This window comes from Lissotriton helveticus, chromosome 1_2, assembly GCF_964261635.1.
Source record: "Lissotriton helveticus chromosome 1_2, aLisHel1.1, whole genome shotgun sequence".
In the NCBI taxonomy this organism is placed as follows: Eukaryota; Metazoa; Chordata; class Amphibia; order Caudata; family Salamandridae; genus Lissotriton; species Lissotriton helveticus.
The window spans coordinates 155,917,666-155,935,948 of record NC_136058.1 but is presented as its reverse complement, the minus strand read 5'-3'; the positions used below and the strand labels follow the sequence as shown (position 1 = coordinate 155,935,948).

The 18,283-nt window shown below is 42.8% G+C and overlaps 1 protein-coding gene across 3 annotated transcripts in view; it reads right to left on the bottom strand.

Annotated features, from left to right (window-relative positions):
• The window catches only part of GLIS1 (GLIS family zinc finger 1), a 1,570,389-nt gene that overhangs the window by 791,651 nt on the left and 760,455 nt on the right, over positions 1 to 18,283 (bottom strand). The window lies entirely within an intron of this gene.

Below are 18,283 nucleotides of genomic sequence, written 5' to 3'. Positions count from 1 at the left end.
GTGAGTGTCTGTGGGTTTGTGAGTGGGTGTATGACTCTGTGTTGATGTCTAAATGAGTGCATGAGTTTCTTAATGGGTTTGTCACTGAGTGCATCAATCTCTGAGTAGGTATGTGAGAGGGCAAGTGATTCTGAGTGGGTGCATGAGTGGGTGCATGAGTCTGAGTGGTTCATGAGTGTGTATATGTGTATAAGTGGGTCTGTGAGTGGGAGTGGGAGTGAGTGGGTGCATGAGTTTCTGAGTGGATTTCTGAGTGGGTCTCTGAGTGTCTCAGTGGATCTGTAAGTGTGTGTAAGTCTTGTGTGGGTGCATTAGTCTCAGTGGGTGTGAGTGGATGCATAAGTCTGAGAGTGGGTGCGTGAGTCTCTGAGTTGATCTCTGAGTGGGTGCACCAGTCTTTGCCTGGGTTTCTGAGTGGGTGCATGAATCTCTGAGTGGGTCTGTGAGTGAGTGTGAATATCTGAGTACATATCTCAGTGGGAGCATCAGTCTGAGAGTGGGTGGCCGAGTGGGTGAGTGTATAAATATATATATGTTTTTTCAGAGGTATTCGCAAATCGACGTGACGTTACACGGGGGCTGGGCTGACGGTCACGACAAATTTGTGAATATCGTGAGGTGCAAAAAAAACCTTTCGATATATTATACTTATAAGGGGTTCCACAAACACCCCTATTCTCCTCTCATGGGGTCAGGGCACATGCAACCTGCTCCATTATGCCACTTTCTGTCAACCCAAGGGACTGCTGCGATGAGGTAAAATGGCAGCTGCAAGTGTGCTCAGGTTGCAGCAAGTCAATCACTGCATTCCTGTTGGCACACGCATTTGCGATTAATTGCAAAATTCTCACAAATTTGCTGTGGCCACAAATATCCTTATTTTTTCCCTTAAATTCCTCATCAACTACTGAACAGATTATCACCAGATAACTGAAAGTGTGATCAGCAAACCAAAATCGTCCTTCCACATTCGGTGCAATTCTGACCAGCTGTTCGAGCTGCAAGCATGTCTAAAGTTCCAATCGGAAGTAACATGGGAAAATCACTTCTTGTGACCCCACCCCCTTTTTATCTCAGCCCCACTTCACAGATCACCCCGAAACTTTCCACTCACAAGAAGACATACTATGAAAATTATTTTGGAAAATTTTGTGATGATTTATCAAACGACACCAAAGATAAAGGCAAGTCCAAAAACGCCTATGAAAACATGGTCCTAACTATAGCTACCTACTGGTGACTGTCAGTAGTTAGTGTGTGTGTGTGTGTGTATATATATATATATCCTGTACACCGTTTGTCTCCTCACGCGCTCGTACAACACAGCAAGCAGACTCCGGACACGGACCTCGAGGTGTAAAAGTTTTATTCGGCAGAAAGAGTCACCGACGTTTCGGCTCAGCGGAGCCTTGATCACATGACAGCGTTTACTTCCTTAGGTACACCTTTTAAAGTGATAGCAAGTGATTAAACTAAAGTCACCTGTGCAAACTTCGCAATGAACATGGAAGAGATACTTTGCATTGCATACAACATCTATATTGCATCAATCTGTTTCTTAAATAAATGTAAAATACATTGAAACCATCTCATATTAACAGGATAAAATCTAGATTACATTAAATTGAATGACTATGAAGAAAGACATAAAAAGGGAAAGAGCGTTATTATTGTAAAATACACATCTTGACTAATCCCCCCCGTCTAAAAAGCCCTATTTACAAGTAAATGTATACACCAATGATGACCCCCTAATCATAACATATGTATATTTATAGACATGATCTTCAATTTCTCTACCGGTTTCAGGTATCTCGGTGAAATAGTTCAATTACCATAAAGTGCTAAGTGCTTTGTTTTAAAGTGCAAACTGTGCATTATAAAGTGCATCAATATGTGCAAATATAGCATAGTGCAAATACGCAAACTACAAAAAACCAAGTTCCTGATTCGGTTCATTTATATACAGTATATGATTAGGAGATATTATTTACCAACAGTCAAACAATTCCATATATATATCCTGTGTGAATGCAACTAGTTTCCCATGTTTCATTCGAAAAGGAGTTTTTTTAGTGCTAGAAAGAGTTAAGAATAAATTAAAAAAGACAGGCAAACAAGAAGCCCGAAACCCAAAACCCTAGCCTATCAAAAATTACAAATAAATAAACAACCTAATGGGTGAGAACCTACAACTTCATTACATTTCAATGGTTCTTAACCTGGTTGCAAAAAAACCGTGCACAGTGAAAAATAATAATAAATGACTAACATTATGTTCAATTAGCAGCAATAATTTCTTCAATAATAATTCTTGAGGACTGTGACCGCTCGCAGCCCCCACGGGATCCGTCCCAGTTCTCTCCCAGCCGGGTGAGGCCCTGGACAACATCCACGTGGGGGAGAGCCCACAGTCCTAATATCATCAGTTATCTAGAGCAAGCATGTGTGAAGATCTTCAGTCACATTTAACCCCTGAGGCACCTTAGTGTTAAGCAGGAGGATGTATTTGGTTTCAAGTTTTCTAAGCTTGGTTTCCCTGTCTCCGCCTCTTTTAGTATTGATGACAGAGTCAATCACCCAGTATTTTAAACCACTATTATTGCTTTGGTGGTGGTCCTTAAAATGGCGCGCAACAGGGTACGTACTGTCCATATTCGTAATTGCTCGCAAATGTTGCAAGATGCGTTTATGGACAGCATTCCTGGTGCTGCCCACATACTGCAGGCCACAGGGACAGCGCAAGACATATACAGCGTATTCTGTCTTGCACGTTAACACTTGATTTATCACATGTTCCTTTCCTGTGAATCCATCCCTATAGGTTTTTGTGTTCTCACCATGGGTACACGCTTTACAGATTTTACAGTTATAGAACCCCTTATTTCTTTGCCACCACTCCGTTTTCGTGAAGGGATCTGGGTTGGTTTGAACTATATGGTCCCTTAAAGAGGGGGCTTTGCTGTAAGTTAAAGAGATTGTCTTTGGTAAGCTCTCACCTATGACATTATCTCTCAGCACAATGGGCCAATGTTTATTCACTATTTTCTTGATTTGTTGATGTTGTTTAGTGAATCCTGTAATTAATCTGAAGCATTCAGGCTCAACTGTAGTTAACTTAGTTTTGGCCTGACTAGACAGCTCTCTATCCGCTTTTCTAATTAGGAGCTCCTCTCTCCCCATTAGTATGGATTTCTGTATAGCCCTGTCTATCACTTTTGCGGAGTATCCTCTTTCCAGGAATCTCTCCCTGCTTTCCTTTTGTGCCTGTTCAAGTTCCACTGGGTTGCTACATATGCGTCTTAGCCGCAGCATTTCCCCGTATGGGATACTAGAGATGAGGTGAATTGGGTGCGCGCTAGCAGCATGTAAAATGCTGTTGCCCGCAGTCTTTTTTCTGTGTACCCTAGATTCCAAATGACACCCATTGACGTAGAGCTCAGCATCTAAGAAAGTAATTGCTTCCTGACTGAGTGTTGCAGTGAATCTAAGATTTAGGGGATTGTCATTAATATCCTCAATGAATTTGAGGGCCTCTTCCTGGCTCCCTCTCCAAATGACGAACAAGTCGTCAATGAAGCGGAACCATGCCACTAAGTTGTTCCTAATGATGTGTCGGAAACCACAGACGGCGGGGCACTAACGGTGGGTGCCGCTAACACGGTGGTACGCCGTGTAACAAATGCCGCTCCGAATCTCCTCCCCAGCCGGGAAAGAAAAAGGCAGCACTCACGGGGTGTTTTGTCAGTCTTCCAAATTTTAATAAAGTCCTTACAGACGCGTTTCGGGTCAAGCCCTTTCTCAATGTGTCAACATGAGTGTTGTACACGGACTCATTTTTAAAGTGCAGCATGCAATCTTACAGAGAAAGAGAGGTAGAGCTACTCATGAGTATTACATGAGCGCCATATTGGAATGTGCAAATCGAGCAGAAAACCATGTTTATACAATTCATAGTCAATAATGGAAATAATAAACCATAATAACTATCACGTCAGTATTTACACATTGCGCCGTGAATCGGCCACCCTAATTCATGGTTCTACAGCCACGGTGGGACAATATAATCAAGCCGTGAATCGGCAATTGGTAAAATATACTGCATTAAATATGCGTTGTATCAACATTCACATTTTAAACTTCAGATAATATTATCATGACAATTCAAAACATATATCTCCCAGTGGAGTATCACTAATAGAAGGCAATTTGAGTTCATGATTATATTGCCCAATATCAAACACATTCCCGATAGAGAATCTTGCCGTGGATCGGCACTGGCGGTTCCCAGAATAGAAACCGCAAAAAGAAGCCCTCCAAATACCAATATTGGCAAAATAATTTCCCTGCAGATTGTAGTGGTGGCCCCGGTAATGTATCTCTGTGTTCATTTTCCTAGGTGGATGGACAGTTCTTCCCCGCTGTTCAGACCTGTAGGAATTTTAGTTTGCAGGTCAATAATGTAACGGGACTCTAAGCGTCTAAGTTTAGTGAGTCTGTTGCCGCCCCTTTCGTGTTCTGGTACCTGGTCAATCCCAAAGTACTGTAAGTCATCCCTGTTACTGCGATGTTTGATTGCAAAGTGTTTACCCACTGGAGACGTCATGTCTTTATTGGCTATGGCGCGCATGTGTTCTAGGATTCTTAATTTTACGCTTTTTATAGTGCTCCCAATATATCTTAGTTTACAGGGGCACATCAAGCAGTACACCACGTGTGATGTTTGGCAGGTGATGAATGAATTAATGGGTTTTCGATTTATTAGACCTGGTATTTCATAGCCTAAAACCCTTTTGCTGTACGCGCAGGCCTTGCACTTGCCACAGGGGAAAAAACCCTTCATGTCTGCCACAGTGTTGACTCTTGTTTTTGGGGCATCTAGGTGGCTGTGTACTAGGAGATCCTTGAGTGAGTTTGTTTTCTTAAAAGTCACCAAGGGACCACTTGGGATGTCCATCCCAATGATCGGGTCAGTTTTTAAAATGTGCCAGTTTTTTCGTAATGTTGCCTTCAAAAAGTTGGCATCATCCTCAACTTTCTTGTCTATCTTCTGTTTTAGCAGCTCGTCCCTAGGTATCCTGCTAACTCTGCTCAACGTCTGGTTTAGGTGGGTCTAATTATAATCTCTGGCTTTGAATCTCTCAATGCTTTCTTTAGCCGCATTCTGAAAGTCTTCCTCACAGGTGCAGTTGCGTTTAAGGCGCAATAGCTCACCGTAGGGAATACTTTGTTTGAGGTTTGCAGGGTGCCCGCTGTCGGCATGTAGAATGCTGTTTCCAGCCGTCGGCTTTCGGTACAAAGAAGTGATCACCTGATTATTTAATACAGTTATTCGACGGTCGAGGTAGCTCACTGCCACTGAGTTCACCTCGCCAGTAAATTGTAAGTTGACGTTATTGTTATTCAGGTGAGAGATGTAATCTTTTGCACTTTGTATCGACCCCTTCCACACAAGGAAGAGATCGTCTATGTACCTATGCCACTTTACTACGTTCTCGGTCCACATCCTGTTACCCTCCGACCAGGCCACCTGCTCCTCCCACCAGCCTACGAATAAATTCGCGTAGCTGGGGGCGAAGCAGGTGCCCATCGCGGTCCCAGAGATCTGTCTGAGTAGGTCCCCCTGAAACAGAAAGATGTTATTGATTAAGCAGAATTCAGTTAGTTCCATGATCATGGTACTATGGCCTGCAAATTTCAAAGATCTTTTGGCCATAAAGTATTCAACAGCTTTGAGACCTTGGGAGTGCTCAATGCATGTATACAAACTGGTGATGTCCATAACAATCAGGACTTAGGAGGGATCCCAGACCAACTAATTTAAGTGTACAATAAAATCCTTAGTGTCCCTAATGTACGAGGACAAATTCAACACTGATTGGAACAAAAAATGGTCAATGAAAGTCGACAAGTTCTCAGTTAGACTGCCCATTGAAGATACTATGGGTCGGCCTGGCGGTGCTCAAAGATCCTTGTGGATCTTAGGTTGATGATAAAATGTTGGAATGGTGGGACAATTAGACCTTAAAAACATATATTCATCAGTATTTAGCATGTTTTTATTGTGCCACTTCTGAATCAGTTTATCATACTCATGTACACTGTCCTGATATTTCTTGATGGTGGTAGGCTCATAGTGTAACCGATTCAGTAGCTGTCTTTTGGCTTCTCCAACATATAGTTCCGTTGCCAGTATAACAACGTTTCCGCCTTTATCAGACGGTTTGTAAATTACTGTTGGATCTGCCTGTAGATTCCTCAACGGATCTCTTTGTCCTCGTGTCAACGGATTGGTTGAGGTTTCTTCTTCTTAGATGTTTGAAATTTTATCAGGTCCCTTAGCATAGCTTCAGAGAATACTTCGATAGCATCCTGTGCCGTTTGGGGGAGGAATTGAGAAGTCGGTTTAAAGGGACGGCAGGGAGCCTCTTGGTCTATACCCACCCGTCTACTTCTTTGTGTGAGACTCTGCTCGTCAAAATTCGTTGCTGGAGTTTCAGATCTCATATCTCCCAGAATTTCAAGGGTTTCTAGATCTGCTAATTGAATGATGTCAGTCTCTTTGATCTTGTTTTGGAGACATCTGGTCTCTTGTACAGTTGGTTTAACTTTAAAATACTTGTGCAGTTTTAGTTTCCTTGTGAACTTAAAGAGATCAATTCTCGTTTGTGTGTACTCGAGATTAGCCTGAGGGCAGAAGGAAAAGCCCAATTTCAAAACCGATTCCTCGTCTTTGGTCAGCTTTTTGGAACTCAAATTCACAATGGTCAGGGTATCTGCTCTATTTACCGTGTTCCCCCCTTCTTCGCTTTTGTGGTCTTTGTTTGATTGTTTCCTCCGCCTCTGCCTCGTCCTCTTGCGGCCCCCCTCCGCGTTTTTCGGTGTCCTGTTCCGGGGGCTTGACTTTCCCCCCTCTGAGCCATGCTTGACGTATCAAGTGGAATTCCTCGTGAAAAGGAGTTTTCTTCATCGGTTTAGAGGGACCTGCTAAATCCTCTTCCTCAGAACCTGTGATCTCCGATTCCGAGGTTTCTATTATTGCAGATGGTTTGCCAGGATTCTGTTTCTTCCGAATTAATTATTTTCTCGGTCCATCAAACTTTTTGGCGAAGGTCAGAACTCTGCCCATTGAGTAGTTCCTTTCATCTCTGTCGAATTTCTCTTCTTTTCTTTGTCGAATTTTGATTTCATATTTGGCCAGTCTTTTTTCATCCCCATCATTAGTTCCTGGTGCTGACTGTTGTCAGGATGATTTTCTAATTCCTCCTCTAATTTCTTTATCTCGTCCAGAGCTCTCGTCCGATCGCTCCAAGCAAATTTTACCAGCAGTTGCAAGCTTCTATTTGGAAAGACTGACAAAACACCCCGTGAGTGCTGCCTTTTTCTTTCCCGGCTGGGGAGATTCGGAGCGGCATATATATATAAATATATATATATATATATTCCAATAACAAAAAAGTTCACGTGGCACACTTCTTGGCAGATAAATCACGATTTATTCACACAGGTCTCTAGCAAAAAAAAAAGGAGTTTTGCTAGAGACCTGTGTGAATAAATCGTGATTTATCTGCCAAGAAGTGTGCCGCGTGAACTTTTTTGTTATTGGAATTAAAGAAAGACACCCTCCCGGTCTTGCACGCGGGCACCAACAGAAGCGTTCCCTCTGTGACGGGGACAATTGAGAGGAATATATATATATTGCGCGCATTGCCAGATAATGCGCTTCAGAGGCCCCGTTCCACCAAGAGGCTTGGGCTCATCTGGACCCTGCGTTTGCAGTTCACCAATTAAGCAAGGTATTGCTATAGTCCCGAGCCCGCCCCTGAACACCGGTGTTTCTCTGGGCGGCAGCAGCTGCTGAACTGTGACTTCACGGGGGACTCGCAAGCACTGTCTTTTTCGGTCCCTGCTCGCTTCACATCGGGACTAGGAGGCTGGAACGTAAGGGGACCGGAGGGAGCATGCTGATTACTTCGCTGGATATAGACTTTTGCTGCTCGCTACCCTGCCACATTAACGTTTGTCCACTGGGACACACCACCAGCAGCACTCACCTGGCTGTTGCATTATGGACCCTGCAGTTCCGACGAGCAGCAGGCATCGTGACTTCACTCCATTGGTGGGCGTGGCGCCTATCTACAAATGGGATTGCGGCAAGGAGTACTTTCTTGAGCAGCAGAGTCGCCAGAACACTGTCGATGGCATCTGAGGAAGGCCTATGTCAGGCCGAAATGCATTATGCCCAACAACAGCTTTAATTAAATGGTGTCTCCGGTTTCCCCGCTGTGGCCTCTGCTTCTGCTTATTTTGGGAGGAGATGTTTGTTAATATATATATATATATTCACTGAAAAAACCATAGGTTATAGACCATATATAGTTAGGAATTAGCATTTAAAAAACCTTATTTTACTCACACAAAACCATTGAAATTCCATATATAGTTAGTTGCACTAACTATATATCGCGCACCCGCAATCCACTGCTGATCATGTCACATATTACATCATTCATGACATGGTCAGTGACATCACTGATGACATCACTGATGACATCTCAAATGACATCACTGATGACATCACTGATGACAACATCCAGTGACTGTATGTTTCTGTAAAGTTAAAATATGTCTTACATATTGAAGAATGAGTGGATGTATAAGTGTCTGGATGAAGGATTTAGTAGGTGCGTGACTGACTGTATGAGTGAGTGATTAAATGTGTCTCACTGAATGCATGGGTTAGTGACTAAACTGTCTTAATTTGTGCATCATTATGTCTGTTGTGATGTAAACTGCTGCATGTGTTGATCATTAGCTATACGAGAGGCTATATGTGTTATTAATTGGTTGCCCAAGTATTTCTATGGGAGATTGAGTTTGTGTGGGTGTGGCTGGAAGGTGTGTGACTCTGTGCATAGATGTGTGAGCAGTTTATTCACTAGGTGTATGAGTTCAAGGGTGCATGTGGAAACAGCTACATGGGCAGTTGACTGTGTGCATGAGTGTATTGATGAGTGAATGGATATCTCAATGCTACATGTCATAGTAAGTACATATGTAAAACACAGTACATGTGAGAGTTGGCATATATAAATAACTGTGCATGAGAGCCACTGAATGAGTGAGTGGTTGTATCGATCATTGTGAACTTGTATCAGGGATTGTATAAGAGAGTAAATATGTGTTAGTATATGTTTCAATAAGTAAGGTGTGTATAACTGTATAGTTGAAGAAATGGAGGTGAGATTGTTTCTTTGCATGACTGACTGGGTGTGTGAGTAACTCCATGGATGAGTGGCAGTGTGTGAGTGTCTGTATACACTGAGTGTATCTAAGGTTATATTAGAGTCTGAAGAGGTTTATCGTATTAGCACAAGAATGATGTCAAATGAGACGTCATCAGTGATGTCATCAGTGATGTCATTTGAGATGTCATCAGTGATGTCATCAGTGATGTCACTGACCATGTCATGAATGATGTAATATGTGACATGATCAGCAGTGGATTGCGGGTGCGCGATATATAGTTAGTGCAACTAACTATATATGGAATTTCAATGGTTTTGTGTGAGTAAAATAAGGTTTTTTAAATGCTAATTCCTAACTATATATGGTCTATAACCTATGGTTTTTTCAGTGAATTTTCAAGGTTTTGTAAATGCTAATTCCTAACTATATATGGTCTATAACCTATGGTTTTTTCAGTGAATTTCAATGGTTTTTTAATAGCAAATATCATAAGCTGTCGAATGTCAAGTACGTGGTAAGTAAAAACATTTTCGTGTTTATGCACACTGATCTGCTTTGAATGCTGCCCCCCACCCCTCATTTCTATTAGGAGTACTCTCTCTTTGCAGATAGTGAAGGGTAGTTAACGCAGGCCTTTGCCCCCGTTGTAATCCGTCGTGCCTGCTTCTCTCTCCATTTGATTGATTGTTCTCTTTGGTTCATTCTCTATTTACAAACAAGCACAGAGTCGCAATACTCTGTTTAGTCTTTGCAGATAGCGAAAAATCGTGTAAAAAACAAAAGGAATCGAGCAAAATCAGTAGGCCACTAATGGGATCTCTTTTTGACCTCCCTAAAATAGAAACATTAGGAACAACCTGTTGATAATACCAATGTGTATGTACATAAGCGGCGTTCATTTGTGTTCACAGTACCCCTTGTTGATTGTTTGAATCGACCATTGAATTGTTCGAAGTTGGTTCTCTTAAGAATCTTCTCTGCCTGCAAACGAGGAAGAATAGGAATATTCTCTCTCCCTTTGCAGATAGTGAAGGGTAGGTAACGCAAACCTTTAACACGTCGTGCCTATTTCGTTCCTCATTGATTGATTGTTTCCCCAAACATTGACTGTTTGGGAATTGGTTCTTTTTGGAGGTATTCCCTGTTTGCAAATATACGTAGGAAAATCTTTGCAAATAGTGAAAGGGTACGTAATGCGGACCTTTCTCCCCCGTTGTAATCTGTCATGCCTATCTACTCCCCACTGATTGATGCACCTGTTTCACCCGGACCATTTACTAGAGATACGTCATCTGGCCCGACCAGAGAGCACCCCTAGTGAAAAGGACATATGCAATAATAACGAAGTGATCACTGTATCCTGTTAACAGAAACTTTAGCATGAAACAACCTGGAAAGAAAAGAATAGGAAAACGAAAATCAGTAGGCCACTGATGAACATGAACTTTTATTAAACAACGAACAAAGAAACGATAACATAACGTAATGATAAAACCTATTAATGTCCTAGAAACAAGAAAACGTTAGAAATATGCCAGTGGTGAGAGACCAGAAAAACAGTAAGAGAAACCAAATCACCCCTCGCTGTCCCACTGCCTGCCATGCCAAAAAAATCGATAGACTAGGGAAAATGCAAGTCAGTAGAACATCCGCCCCCACTCTGGAAACTTCCAAGGTGGGGCAGGGTTGCGGCTACGCCCAGCCGGGAGCAGCCCATATAAGGCGGGTCCTGCTGCCACGCCTCGGCCAGGAGATCCTAACGTAGGGTGTAGCCGGAGGAGAGGCCGAGGCCAGCGGGACCCGGCCAGGGGATTGCCTTTACAACGCTGAAGAGTTGCAGGGGGGGAATGTCTCCTCGACCCTCCCCTCTCTCTCCCAGTCCGGCCGCGGTGGCCCTTGAGAGTTTCAGGTAGTCCCGCCACATGCTCTTCAGGTCCGGCCACCAACGGTCGGGGGGCCGAGGCCGACGGGATCCGGCTGCAGCCGATAAACCAAGGAACCCGTTCATGGGGCCAGAGCCAGGGGCGTCCGGCCGACATCCACCGGAAGCCCGGCCCAAAGACGGACGGGACATTTTTTCTTTTCTCCTTCGTAATAGCAGCGGCAACACGCCAGGCACCACTTCTTTCTTCAAAAATGGCTTTGACAACACTGGGGGGGATGTCTTGCACATGCATCCGACCCCCCCCCCCCGTCCTCATCGCCACCGGCCATAACAAATGTCAAGCGGGGCGCCGTGGGGTGCACTGGGAGGGAGAGACGGTGCGAACAGGCCTCTCCCGCCTCCTCAGGTGAAGGCTTCCCAGCTGCACCCTCAGCGCTCCAGGCGCCCCGAAAAGGGTTCGTCCACTGTGGCGATGCTGCAACGTCTCGCCCGGCAGGGTGGAGCCCGTCGCTCATGTGACCCCGCGATCGCCGGTAGCTGCCGAACTCTCAAAATGGCGATCGACCTGGCAAGAGCGGGCCCAGCATGAAGAAATGGCCCGGTCACTGGTTGACTCCACCACCGTAGTCCTCCACGACCTTGAAGATTCTACAGGAGCCGCGGGAGTCTCCGACCCCCGATGGGGAATGACTGCCATGATCGCCCGTGGAGTGACGAAACTGTATCCGCGGGACGTCGGCGCTCCCATGCTGGCGCCAGCCTCACTTTGAATTACTAGAATCCTGCAGACCTCAGTTCCGGTGAAAGCACAGTGTGACCCGGTAGGAAAAATTGTTGCACCCCCTCCCCTTTTGAAGTGATAGTTCAAACCACCGATCCTTTCCTTTGCCCTTTTAACGGAACTTTGGACTGCCTCCCCCTCTTTTACATTTTCTAGAGAAAACAAAACATTAACCACTACATTAGCATAGCAGTTGACACCAGAACTGTTTTCAAATTGAAAACCAACAACATCTTCAACAGAATCCTTTTTGTTTCTGCTGTGACCCTGCTACAGCACAGGCATTGTCCCCAGCAGTAATTCTGCAATGCCGGTAAGAATAGCTGTGGTGCCTACTGGACTCACTCACCCCCGCGGCGCCCCACGCCGTTATTTGCTGGGCGGCAACTTACTAGACATCACTTTCGTGCCATCTAGATTTCAGCGCGTTCTGCTGCCTTGGAACTATTCGCACAACAGACTGCTACTGACGACCCACCCCCAGGCAACATCTTCTGAATTTTCATAATTTGAAAGAACTAGTAACATGTCCTCATCAGGAATTCAAAAGAAATTGCCACGGTCTCTTCGTTGTTTAAATGTTTTTACTGTTTTTGTTTTGTTGTATATATTTATATGTTATTAAAGTTTTATATTCCTACTACTTTGTTGGAGTGCTATATATTTTTAATGAGACACATAATTGTAAAAACTTTGATGTACAAAGAGTCATTCCTAGAATCTTCCGCTTCAGGCTCGGTCCCCTCCCCAATCACAATACAGGATGGTTTTCAGATAGTAGGAACACGTGTGGTGTGACGGATCTCATCGGGTGTGGGCCTTGATCTACTATAACTCCTTTGAAGAGGGGTGATTCTTTACAGCTGGAGCCATAAACTACATCTGCAGGGCTAGCTGATAGCCTGGACAATCGGACACAGAGGAAGAGGAGTGTCAGAGGGTGCGGTAGTGAATAGGGCGAAAGGGAGGTGTCGGGCGGGCACAGAGTGTGATTCTCAGGGAAGAGCAGCGCAGATGGGGGGAGGTTTATTGCCCATGCATAACACAGAGAGCGGGGGTGACCAGTGCCTGGGGAAGATGCTTGCGAGGGTGGGGAGCCATGCTACGAATCGACAGCGTGCAGAGAGTGGGTCTGGTCAAGGCATCTAAAATGGCTGCCGTGCACGACAAAAGTGTGGCATTTCAAAAAAGGCAAGATGGCGCAAACAATGTTTTTCAACACTTCCTCATTTCCTTCGAATCGAACGTTAACAGACGTTGGTGCATATTACCAAAGTTAAGCGATATTTATCGCTAACGATGCTTACCAACGAATTTTTTACCGCTAAGCATCGTCAGAAATTATCGAAGATAAACCTTGCTATTATCAAGGTTTATCGCAAATGCGATAAAAAACGGCCGCAATGCATGAATATCGCTAAAAAGTCAGCGATATTCATGCATTACCGAGCTAATGCTCTTAGCCATGTTATCCACCTCCCATTGGATAACATGGCTAAGAACTGCTCAGGGCAGGTGTTACTTTTTGGAGATATTCGCGCTTAGCGCGAATATCTCCAAAAGTTGGTAATAGGAGATATATATCTTGCATGTTGTAATGCAAATTATTATGGTATATGGAACTCATACCATAATCTCTCAGGAAAGCAGAAACTGATCCTTTTGGGACCGCCTGAGAAGGCCTAGGGGGTGGGGGTACTCTACTTTGCCCCCTTTTCACGTTCCGAACTATTTTATTTTACTCTCTTCTGTAATTACACAAAATAGCAGCGATAAGATGCATCAGAGACACACAGTGAGAGAAAGGAGGCCGGAGATGAAGAAGAGATGTCAAATACACATTGGAGATAATATAGTGGGAGAAGGGAAGTAAATATGAGTAAACTTACCATGTAACATAAAAATTTTGCACTCTATACTATAAGTCTCATTTTATACTACAATCACTTCGCTACAACCTCATAAACTAAAAATAAAAATGAATAATGTCTCAAACAATTTTTGATTTCTAAATATAAATTTATTCTTCAGAATTTTCTAAATTTGAAAGAACTAGTAACATGTCCTCATCAGCAATTTCCTCTTCAATCATCTCATCTGGAATCTCCTCATTAAAAGTCTGCAATGATGATTCTTGTAACTCTATGGTCTCCAAACATTCGATAAATTCGCCATCAACAGATTGATCAAAAAAATCATTCAAGTCATCTCCTCCTTGTGACAATATTTCATTATTGGTGCTGTCAATTTCAATCAATGTAGTGGAATCATTCAAGTCATCTCCTCCTTGTGACAATATTTCATTATTGGTGCTGTCAATTTCAATCAATGTAGTGGAATCATTCAAGTCATCTCCTCCTTGTGACAATATTTCATTATTGGTGCTGTCAATTTCAATCAATCTAATGAAATCATACAAGTCATCTCCTCCTTGTGACAATATTTCATTATTGGTGCTCTCAATTTCAATCAATGTAGTGGACAATGCAAAAGAAATTGCCACGGTCTCTTCATTGTGAGCCATTTTATTTTGAAATTGCTTGCTGTAAATTGCAGAAAAAAATAATCACTTTCATTTATCGTTTTTAGTAATACATAATATAAAACTAACTTTATCAAGTATTTAGTATAACAGAAGGACTGCAAATAAATAACAGAAAACATTTTTCAAATTATCTTCAAGTGTACAACATAGTTCCCCTTACAAATTAACAACTCACCTTTTTAAAAGTAGGAGAAGTGTTAGTACTGTGTAAATCAAACACCAGAAATTCACCACCAAAAATTCCTCACAAATGTACCTCAGACAGTAGTATCACAAAATGGCTGTGGTTTCCTCTCATTTGAGATATATACATAACCAATTAACTTTCATCACACACAAATACAAAACCAAAGTAACATTTTAATTGGTTCTAAATTTCAACACTTTCAAATGTGTTTTCCCCATGCAATTTTCCATAGGACATTTACATACGTCTACAGCCTGAATGGCTGAACGGAATTACACCAAACTTGGCAAAATGGTACATCAAACCTAAGAGGTCAGGAAGGATCTACTATGCCCCCTTATGGTCATTTGCCCCTTCGCTTTGGCCTCCTCTTGTCTCTCGATCCTACCGAGAGACAAGATGGCGGCCGCTACGGACTGTTTGTAATGTTGACAGACGCCGGAGAACCAATCAGCTTCGCAAAGCTCCGTAACGCGAAAAGTACGCGAAGCGGAGCGCTGTTACAGATATATATCTTTTTTTGAACGTTAATTTCTCAAAATCCACTGGAGCACATATATTGAGACCTAGCAAAGGCACATCGGGCTACCAGTCCCTAATATTTTGCCAAGTTTCGTGCAAATCCATTCAGCCGTTCGATTATTGACATTTAGATACGTCTACAGCCTGAATGGCTGAACGGAATTACACCAAACTTGGCAAAATGGTACATCAAACCTAAGAGGTCAGGGAGGATCTACTATGCCCCCTTATGGTCATTTGCCCCTTCGCTTTGGCCTCCTCTTGTCTCTCGATCCTACCGAGAGACAAGATGGCGGCCGCTACGGACTGTTTGGAATGTTTACAGACGCCGGAGAACTAATCAGCTTCGCTTCACAAAGCTCCGTTGCGCGAAAAGTACGCGAACTGGAGCGCTGCCCGGTCCGCTGTTACAGATATATATCTTTTTTTAAACGTTAATTTCTCAAAATCCACTGTAGCACATATATTGAGACCTACAAAAGGCACATCGGGCTACCAGTCCCTACAATTTTGCCAAGTTTCGTGCAAATCCATTCAGCCGTTCGGGCTAAAAGTGAGGCCAACCGCCCTATGGAAAACTCAATGTTAAAAACACGTTTTGGGACCCCCCTTTTTTCTCGACCCCCCCTGGACGAACCCCCCCCCCCCAATTTTCAGGGGCTGCTCAGAAACAAAATGTGCCATTTTCCTGAAAATTTCAGCCAATTCCGTCCACAAACGCCAAAGTTATTAGACATAGAATTTTCAAAAATCCCATAGAGAAAAAATCCTAACTATATATACCTACTGGCGACCGCCAGTAGGTAATATATATATATATATATATATATATATATATATATATATATATATATATATATGTGTGTATCAAGTTACATAGAAATGGTGTAAAGGGAATTTAATCTGGACTTATCTAAATACTAAACGTCACACTACTATGATCTATGATATTCAATATTCTGTCTAAGATATTTTTGAAACACTATATTTTGTGCTCGATATTCTGACATACAACCATTATTTTAGTAGCAGGATTGCCAGCCAAGCTTGACTGAATCAGTATGCATAATAAAATATCCAAAAATGGGCACAGAACTCCACACATGCCACAAGGGTTTGACGTCATGGATAGTGGAATGATGACAGTGATATATTGTTCGGCACTGACCTATGAGCAACTATTCAAATTCAAATTTTATTTATGTATGCTAGTTAACTAAAACCATTGCATAAAACACTGTTATGAGAAATGTAAAGTCATAAGCATAAAGTTTAAAATATAGGGATGCCCTAAAATAATTAATTTGCAATAGCTTTGCCAGGATTTTTTTTAACCAAGTTCATAAACTTTAGAAATCGAGCACTCAATCGAATGTTACCGACTTGGATTCTAGCTAGTACTGTGTGATGACAAGATGGAAGTCCCAACTGACTAAACAGTAGTTTTAACTTGGCACGTTTCACTGCTGCCACTACTAGACAGACACACAGAATGTGCTCCAAGGAGTCCTTAGAGTAGCCGTAGATCCTACAATGCTGCAGAGTGGTGGAGTTACGCCACTTGGGCGGTATGGCCAAAGTGAGCAGTTCTCCCAGGAGGTACAGCAAAAAGTTTATGCTTTGTAATTTTTCCAAGATTAAATTCTAAGAACGATTGGCTGGAGAGAACTGGGTAGCTGTTAATCACTGTCCAGGCGCGGGCACGTTTCATTTTTGCCCTTCAGAAGTGACAGTGAACGGATGTTCCTGGAGAGCAGTACTGAAGTGTTCCATAGCTCTTCAGCCTGCTGGTGGACTAATGAGGCATGTAGATGGTGCTCTACTGGCATTTTGTGATCGGCATTCTTGATTTCTAGTCATTCCAAATGGTCTTTGAAACACAATTTCAAGAATGCCACTTTAAGGCCAACCGATTACTTGACTAGAACGAAATCTAGACAAATGTGGGCCAGTGAGAATGTCGTGGTGGGCTTGTAGATCATTGTAGTTAGGTTGTCGAGCAGTTTCTCCTCTCTCCCCCTCAGGGGTTCTGATCCTAAGGCAAATGTAGCAAGTAGTTTTGTCTGGATTACTTTAATCATTGGGGCCAGCGTGGGCACAGAGAGTTGCTAGGAAATTGAGCAAAATACAAAAAGGACGAGGCTTAGCTTTTCAGATATATATTTAGTGGGGTGAAAATGAGCCTTGGTTGTCAATAAGGAAGCGCAAATACTTATATTCAGCCTCCTTTGTACTTTACTGCCGCTCAAGTTCAAGCTTCCATGTTTGTTTTTATTTTTTTCCCAAGATTTTAGTTTTAAACAGGTTTACTTTGAGCTTATTAGATAAAGAATGATTGTGTAAGGTGTTCATAAAAACCTGTAATTTGATCCTTGTCTTGCTCAGTAGAAGAACGGCATGTAAATTAAAGAAACTTGGGAGCAGACTAGACAAGTGTTTGTGGGTATTTGTGTTGGCTAGAGCAGTGGACAAATCCGCTACGAAGATGCTGAACAACAATGGTGCACACACCTTTGTTTAAGTAAATGTATAGATCTTTCGAGAAACTGTGCTGTCATCTATTTTTACACAGAACCAGGTACTGTTGTGTAATAATTCCTTTTAATATAGTTGGCGGAATGCCCATAGCTGAAAGTTTGACCCATAAGATGTTTCTAGGAACCAGATCAAATACAGAGTTAAAATAAACCAAGCATATACAGCAGTGCATGATTTTTCAGGGTTTTGTTCTTTAATAGCAAAAGGGTCATCAAGTTAGATAGAGTGCCCACTGACCAACTATAACATTTCTAAAAGGTGTTGCTTTTTGGATTTAAGCTGTGTCCCCTCCCTACAGCCACCATATGACCCCCCACTAAGAAGGCCTATAAAGGGGCTCCTACTTGCACCGAAGTCTGTCATCCTGAAGCATTACGGATCAAGGATGTGAACAGGGGACGGCCAGTGGGGCCTAAGTCCTGGGACAAGGACAGTTATTAGATTAATGACAATTAGAGTAAGTAATAGGAATATTACTTCCTCTGCCCCACCTTGTCCCAGTCCTTAATATCTAAGGATATACTGGAGCGGTATACTTATGACACAGTCCCAAGAGAGCATACCAACTTCAAAGTA